Genomic DNA, 8,426 nt, shown 5'->3' on the forward strand with positions numbered 1-8,426 from the left:
GTGCGCTCTTGAAGATATGAAGATGCGTCTTATATTTTCCATTCATCATTACAAGTTTTCCTGTATGAAGCACAAATTATCTCAGATAGGGGGAGTGTCTTCTTAGTTCAAGATGTAATTCTAGAAAACTATCTTGGTCTGTTATACTCTATCATCATAATAAAGGTGGTCCAAGTCAGCAGGAGCTTTTTCAACTTAGTTAGAGGAAGTTTCTTATGAAAAGGTTTATTTAACAAGATGTATCATTACAGTCAGCTTTTCTGGGAATGGTTGAATCTAATCATGTGCGTCTGGTATCCACAAATCTTGAACTCGTCTAGTGGCTGCATGTCAACAAGTGTTGGAAGGCTCTTCACAGTTGCAATATACAGTCTCAAGGTGGTCATGTCATGAAGAGTAACTTTTAAGGGGGAGATGTCCGTTGCTTTGGCAACATTTATGGCCAAACAGGGGGAGAAGAGAGTGTCACCCTAGATCATATTGAACAAGTTGGTTCTGTTCATGTTATGTGATAGTGTAGCTTGTGGAACTTGTTCAGCACGACTGATGTTTTGATGTGCTTTGCATAACTGGTAGTTTGCTAGTTGTTTTTCTACTATGTTTCTCTAATGTGGTGACAGAATGTTTTAGCCAAAAATTTGCCAAAGGGGGAGATTGTAGATGTTTTGATTGGCTGCATTTTGTGGTAAAACATTCATGTGTATTCTGTTGTCTTGACTAAGGTCATGACATGTGGTGTGTAGTGTTAAAGGTTATGCAGGTTTTGGTTGTGTAAGCTAATACATGCTGTGAGTTGGATGTCATGCTCGACGTCATGACATCAGTGTTTGACAGCAGTAGCTGCTACAGTTTCTATTCTATTTCTATTATGTTTCCTTATTTATCTCAGTCTTTATTTTGGGAAACTAAAGATTGTGCTGATTGTACATCAGTAATAGAACAAATCATGGGCTGTCTTTTTGGCACCCTGATATGTGAGAAGCAGAGAATTGAAGTGAAGAATACTGTTTGCTGTGATTTATGCAGAACAGGTACAACATCAAGATGTTCTATGGAATGTCACGACATGCTCTGTGACATCAGTATTTGACAGCAGTTACTGTTATATTTAGCTATCACGCGCCTGCTGAGCTGGAATATAAAGATTCAGTAAGTACTCAAAAGATGCAGAATTTTCTATGGAATATTATGCAATCCTATGTGGCGCAGGTTTAAAGGTCAAGAGAATCAAGATTAGAATATTGGAGAATTATGCAGATTCCAATTATGAAGATAAATTAGGAAACTTATGATTGAAGACCTTGTTTTTAGCAGAAAGTTTTCTGTGATTTGTAACAGTAAATAATGCTGTGATTGTAAGCCCAAGTCCAGTTGGGAATAGGTTATAAATAGGAAACTTTGTAACCTAGTTTAAGAAGCTAGCCGAGCATTGACAAGATGTAGTTTTTAGGGTTAGCCGTGTAAGTGAACCACCCAGGTTGTGGGATGGTCACTGATTTGTGCCTCGAAGCCTGTAGGTAAGAGGTTTATTATATTCACTCAGAAGCTGTGAAGCAATGAGTGAAGATTGTGTTCTTGGAACTACTCCATTATGTATATTCAAATTGTTGGTGATTAAGCCGTCGATGCAGTGGCTGAGTTGTTGACTGCTAGACATCATTGCTATGATTGGGAGTGGAATGGAGATATTCCATATCTAGGGAGAACCTAGGTAGAAGGGTCATTGGGTAGTGATTAAGTGAGGAGTTGTAAACTGGGAGTTTAGCTCTGAATTGATACTGCTAATAGTGGACTTCATCCCTGGCTTGGTATGCCCCTAGAGTAGGTTGGTTAGACCGAACTGGGTGAACAATTCTGTGTGTTCGTTACTGTTTGTATGTTGTTCTTTATTTTCTGCACTGGTTTATTAATCTAGTATAAGATGTCGTAACATCCAATATGACATCAGGGAATACTTCCAAAGCTTGTTCTTTTACAGAACCACCTCAGATCAAAATCTGGTTGTGATAACTGAGTTATCATTATGCATAAATGGTTCCAGTATTATTATGATAGTTTAGCATACAGGTGTTGAACCAAAATTAAAGATCATCCTATCCTACCATTGCTGCGTTTATAACACACCAGATGTCACGGCATCGTATACGACATCTGGGTTCTGTCATACCAGAATTTCAAGCTTTAAAACTTGTAAGATAAAAACAATTTGCACAATGATTTTTATCCTGGTTCGTTGTTAACTAAACTACTCCAGTCCACCCCCTTGGAGTGATTTACCTCACTTGAGGATTTAATCCACTGATCACACAAGATTACAATGGTTTTCCACTTATATAACCTCTAAGTCTTCTAGAGTATACTGATCACAACCTGATCACTCTAGGAACACAATGCTTAGACACCCTCTAAGACTTTCTAGAGAATCGGATCACAACTTGATCTCCTCTAGTTCTTACAAATTAATGTAAACAAATTCTTATAAGAGTTACAATGCTTCTTAATAAGCTATTATCACAACTGTGATTTTTCTCTTAAGTTTAAGCTTAATCTCACTAAGATATTACAACAGTAACGAAGTGAGGTTGAAGATGAAGTTTGAGAGCTTTTAGAATTTGACAGCGTTTCTGTAAGTTTGCGCAAAGTGTTGTATTCAACTTCTCATCAGAACTTCTATTTATAGGCGTTTGAGAAGATGACCGTTGGGAGCATTTAATGCGTTGCGTGATCCGTACAGCATTGCATTTAATGTTTCACTCTTTTGTCAACTACCTCGAGCCTTGCTTTCGCTGTGTCTACTGACGTTGCCTTTAATAGCTTCTAACGTTCCTTTTGTCAGTCAGCGTAGCCTGTTATCTTGTACTTGCTTCTGATCAGATGTTTGTGTAAACAACGTTTGAATATCATCAGAGTCAAACAGCTTGGTGCAGAGCATCTTCTTGTCTTCTGACCTTGAAGTGCTTCTAGCGTGATACCATGAGAACTTCAGTGCTTCTGCTTCTGATCTCAAGTTCTTCTGATGCTTCAATAGACCATGTTCTGATTCTTCTTGACCATCTTCTGATTTCTTGCGAGAGCATGTTTTGATGTTGCATACTTGAACCTTCTGAGTCAGTGCTTCTTGCGCTGAATTTGTGCATACTCTTTATATATTTCCTGAAATGGAAATTGCATAGGATTAGAGTACCACATTATCTCAAGCAAAATTCATATACATTATTATCATCAAAACTAGGAATATTGATCAGAACAAATCTTGTTCTAACAATCTCCCCCTTTTTGATGATGATAAAAACATATATAAATTATATGAATTTGCAATCAAAATATCAGACGGCTAAAGACAATTACACATTTATAGCATAAGCATATAAACATAGTGTGTGAATATGTCTCCCCCTGAGATTAACAATCTCCCCCTGAGATAAATAATCTCCCCCTAAAATAAATACTGGAAGAAATTTATAAATAAAGGACTTCCCTGAGTATTTTCCATTTCAGTTGAGACGATCACATATGCTTATATCTTCAGAACATTCAGAGCTTCTGCTTCTTGCTTCCATAGGACAGCTTCAGAGCTTTGAATTTCTTCTTGAATCATTGCATGCTAGATTGTATCAGAACATTGTTGAATGTACCAGAGCATCATCAGAGCATCTCTACATCCTGAAATGTTTCAGAACAACTAAACGACAAAAGTTAGAGCATGAATGAATCAGAACATAAAATATGTATCAGAACATATAGTATGTATCAGAGCATAGAAAATAATGTATCAGAGCATATTAGGAATGTTTCAGAGCATATAATGTGTATCAGAATCACATAAGCATGCATCAGAACATATAAGGAATAAGAATGTGTTAGAGCATATTCTTCCACGAGAATATCAGAACATTCTTCCTTCTTGCTTCTGATCTTGAAGCTTCACAACACTCAGCTTGCTTCAATTTCCATGAGCTTGTTTCTTTATAGAATTGCTTTTCCCCATGTCTTTGCTTCTCATGTTGAGCTTTTTAGAATGTCTTCAATCCTGCAAAACACTCAAAGACATAGAACTTGCAAATCTTGTTAGAAATGTGGAGACTTACTCCCAGCAACTGATAATATAAATCAGATCATTTATCACATTTTCTCCCCCTTTTTGTCATAACATCAAAAAGCATAAAAGATTCAAGATGAAAAATCGACAATATGAGAGAAAAAGATAATATTCATTGATTTCAAAAGAAGATTATCAGAAAATACAAGGGAGATGCACAGAAGCAGATGCAAGAACAAGGGAGACAACTAAGACACAAAAGACTACGACGAGCCTAGCTTAGACATAATCTTGGCCAGCATGTCATGAATCCCAACATTGCTTTCCTCCTGTTCCTTCATGAAGTTTCTGAACTCTTCATGTGCTACATCGTGCTTGTCCAGGCGAGAAGCAAGAACATCTTGATTCAGTTGAATAGCCTTGATAGCGTTCATTAGAGCAGAGGGTTCAGCAGAAGAAGATGTACTACTATCGTTCAGAAGGATAGTATTACTAGCAACTGCATCTAAAGTGAGAATATCATCTTCAGCAGGATGATTCTCAGCATCTTCCATCTCAACATCTGAGTCTGACTCAGAAATAACTTCAGCATATTCTGGATCAGGGATCTCAGAATCTTCATTCTCCAAAGCTTGAAGAATCTCAGCCAGATTCTTTGGAGGAATGGGAACAATAACTTCTGAAGGATAGACCACGTCAGGAATGACCATATTTGGTGCTTCCTCAGAAGGATTCATCCTTAGCCAGTTGAACAACCATTGGAAGTCTCCAGTCAGAACCGGATATTGGGGCTTCCAAACAACCATAGTCAGGCATGGTTCATCTTCCAACTCATCAGTGAATTTCTTCTCCTCAAGAGATATCCTGTGTCTGATTTGATGAGGATACTTACCATCATCAAGATCCAAGTAATAACTAGAAGATCCAGATGCTTCAGCAACACATCTTCTCTGGATGTTCAGTGCATCATTCCAAAATTCCCTTCTGAAACGATTCCATAGCCTTCGAGTAGCAACATGATCCAACTTGGAGTCATAAGCAGCTCTCAGAACTTCCATTCTCTTGCTGAACTTTATGTTGAATAGAGCAAGATCAATATGAATGGTAGGTTCAGGAGGGTTAAAAGTGAAGCAAAAGTCAGGGTAAAGAAGAGAGTGGGGGTTGGGTTCTCTGTCAGGTAAGGAAAGAGTATCAGAAGGTGGAGATTCTGTGGTGAGGGAGGATGAAGAGGGGATATCAGAAGGTGTTGGGGGACAAACATTTAGTGGTTAGGGATTAAGAATAACAGGAAGGAGGTGGTTGGATAATATCTGGGATGGTGAGTGTATTTTGAGGTTCAGGAGAAGGAGGTGGTTGGATACTGTTTGTGATGGTGAGAGTGTTTTGAGGGTCAGGAGAAGGAGGCCTTTGTCTAGAGGAATTGCCAGCTCTTAAAGCACGGAAAGTATCCCTGATGCGCTTTTCTTGATATTCCTTGGAATTTACTTTGACAGGATCAAAAGTAATCTTCTGCTTCTTAGCTTGCTTAGCTTCTTCTTCTAAAGCTTTTCTCTTCAGCCTTGCTTCTTTCTTCTTCTGTTCCTTCTGCTGCAGCTCAGCCAGAGAAGGAAGCATTCTTCCTCGAATCCATGCAGGATCAACAGAAGATTGAGCTTTTATAGAAGCTTCCAAATAACGCTTAGCAGCCTTGTTAAGCTCTTCTTTGAAAAAGGAGTCAAAGCCTTCAACAGGAACCCTTCTGGTCAGAATATCTGGAAATATTCTTGGAACAGAAGTTACCTTCTTAATAAGACGCATCCTTTGTAGATCAAAACCATTCATAACATGACCTTGAATGACACCGAAGAACCTGGACGTTCCAATAGTTCTTAGAGGATCCAACAAGTCACTTTCTATCAGAATGTCTGAAATCATTCTGGCGAAGGGAATAGCATTCCTCTTGAAGTATGGAAACTTCTTGCGTTCTTCATCTCGTGATTCTTCAATACTTGTTTTCAAATTCTGAAAAAGAATGTTTGGTATGTTAACTTCAATCCCCCTTCCAATGCAGAAGAGAGCATACTTGTGATTCGGATTGATGTATGTAGAGGTAAAAGATCTCTTTCTATGATAGAGAGATCCTAGAATAATCTCAGCCCAAACTTTGTAGAACGGCTTCAACAAACCAGTTTGATGAGATGCAATACCAAAAGCATTAGATATTTGCCTCTCAACTGTTATCCAACAAACTCTACCAAAAAAAGCACCTGTACACCCTTCTTCATCATCCAGATTGTACAACTTTCTGATTAACTTCTCAGTTATCACAACTTCATGCCTTAACACGAAGGAGATGATTGCAGTTGGGGTGACCGTTGTATGAGCCCAGAAATATTTTACTAAGGCAGGATAAATTGGTCCAACCAATCTATCAAGGTAGTTTGACCAGCCTTGTGCCATTGTCTCAGTATCAGTGATGAAACCATGCAATCTTAGATTTTCAAAATCTACCGAAGATTCACACAGAACTTCCAATTCATTTGAAGGAATGGAACATGTCTTCAAAGGAGCATAACCATGCTTGCGATGAACAAGATGAGCAGAATACATTTCTTCTTTGCTAGCGGAACTCGATGAAGAAAGCATGGAGATATACTGAAGATTCGGTAACAAACTAGGGTTTATGCAGAAAAAGAAAGAGGAATATGAATGAAGAGAGAGAATGTAAAAAGACTAAAATGAATGTGAGATGAGTATATAAAGGGACGGATTTGAAATGAAATGCAATAGTGTTTGAATGAATATGATTACAGGAAACATGGAATCAAATGCATTTAATGAGAAATGACGTTAGGAGAGATAAAGTTAAAATTGAAATGATTTGCACAGTTACCTAGGGCGGCGTCTCCTCAACTGTACGCATGCTTGTCCAAAAAGAGTCAACACGTGTTCATTTTCTGGAAAGCTGGTGACAGCTGTGTTGCTTTAAAAGAACTTCTGAACCAACTTAGATAATGAAACGTCGGAGATGACTGAATCAGAACTTCTAATTGATCACCATCAAAAATTCTTATAAGAAGATAACACAAGGTCATTTCAGAACTAATCCATACATCAGAACTTCTCATCTTCTCATTCTGGGCATAAATCCATATTGATATTCTTCAGAATGAACTTAAACCTATCTTCAGCAAGGGGTTTTGTAAAGATATCAGCCCATTGATGGTCTGTATCCACAAAGTTTAAAGAAAGAACACCCTTCTGAACATAGTCCCTAATGAAATGATGTTTAATCTCAATATGTTTAGCTTTGGAATGTAAGATAGGATTCTTAGATAAACATATAGCAGAAGTATTATCACAGACGATGGGAATGTCACTCTCATATATCTGATAATCTTCTAACTGACTTTTCATCCAGAGCATCTGTGTGCTACAACCAGCAGCAGCAACATATTCCGCTTCTGTTGTTGAGAGGGCAATGGTAGCTTGCTTCTTGCTGTACCAGGAGATCAGGTGACTTCCAAGAAATTGACAACTTCCAGAAGTGCTTTTCCTTTCAACTCTATCTCCAGCATAGTCAGCATCACAAAATCCTACTAAGTTGTACTCTTTAGATCTTCTGTAGACTAAACCAACATTAGTAGTACCTTTCAGATACCTCAGAATTCTCTTAACAGCTGTTAAGTGAGATTCTCTAGGATCTGATTGGAATCTTGCACACAAACAAACACTGAATAAAATGTCAGGTCTAGAAGCAGTTAAATATAGAAGAGATCCACTCATACCTCTGTACAACTTCTGATCAACCTTCTTACTTACCTCATCCTTACCTAGGACACACGTTGGATGCATAGGAGTTTTGGCTTCTTTGCTTTCAGAAAGATTAAACTTCTTCAGAAGTTCTTTCACATACTTCATTTGATGAACATATGTTCCATCAGAAGTTTGGTTGATTTGAATCCCAAGAAAATACTTGAGTTCTCCCATCATACTCATCTCGAACTCAGCCTGCATAGACTTAGCAAACTCCTTTCCAAGTGTAGCATTAGATGTTCCAAAGATAATATCATCAACATAAATTTGACAAATTAAAATATCTTTCTTAAATGTTTTACAGAAGAGAGTAGTATCCACTTGTCCTCTAGTGAAACCATTGTTCAGAAGGAAAGAACTTAATCTTTCATACCAAGCTCTAGGAGCTTGCTTCAATCCGTACAATGATTTCTTTAGTTTGAAAACATGTTCTGGAGACTTAGAGTCTTCAAAACCAGGAGGTTGGTGGACATAGACTTCCTCATCTATATAACCATTTAAGAAGGCACTCTTAACATCCATCTGATATAGAGTGATGTTGTGTTGAGTGGCAAAAGAAATCAATAAACGAATAGATTCTAACCTGACCACT

This window comes from Vicia villosa, linkage group LG7 (assembly GCF_029867415.1).
Source record: "Vicia villosa cultivar HV-30 ecotype Madison, WI linkage group LG7, Vvil1.0, whole genome shotgun sequence".
In the NCBI taxonomy this organism is placed as follows: domain Eukaryota; kingdom Viridiplantae; phylum Streptophyta; class Magnoliopsida; order Fabales; family Fabaceae; genus Vicia; species Vicia villosa.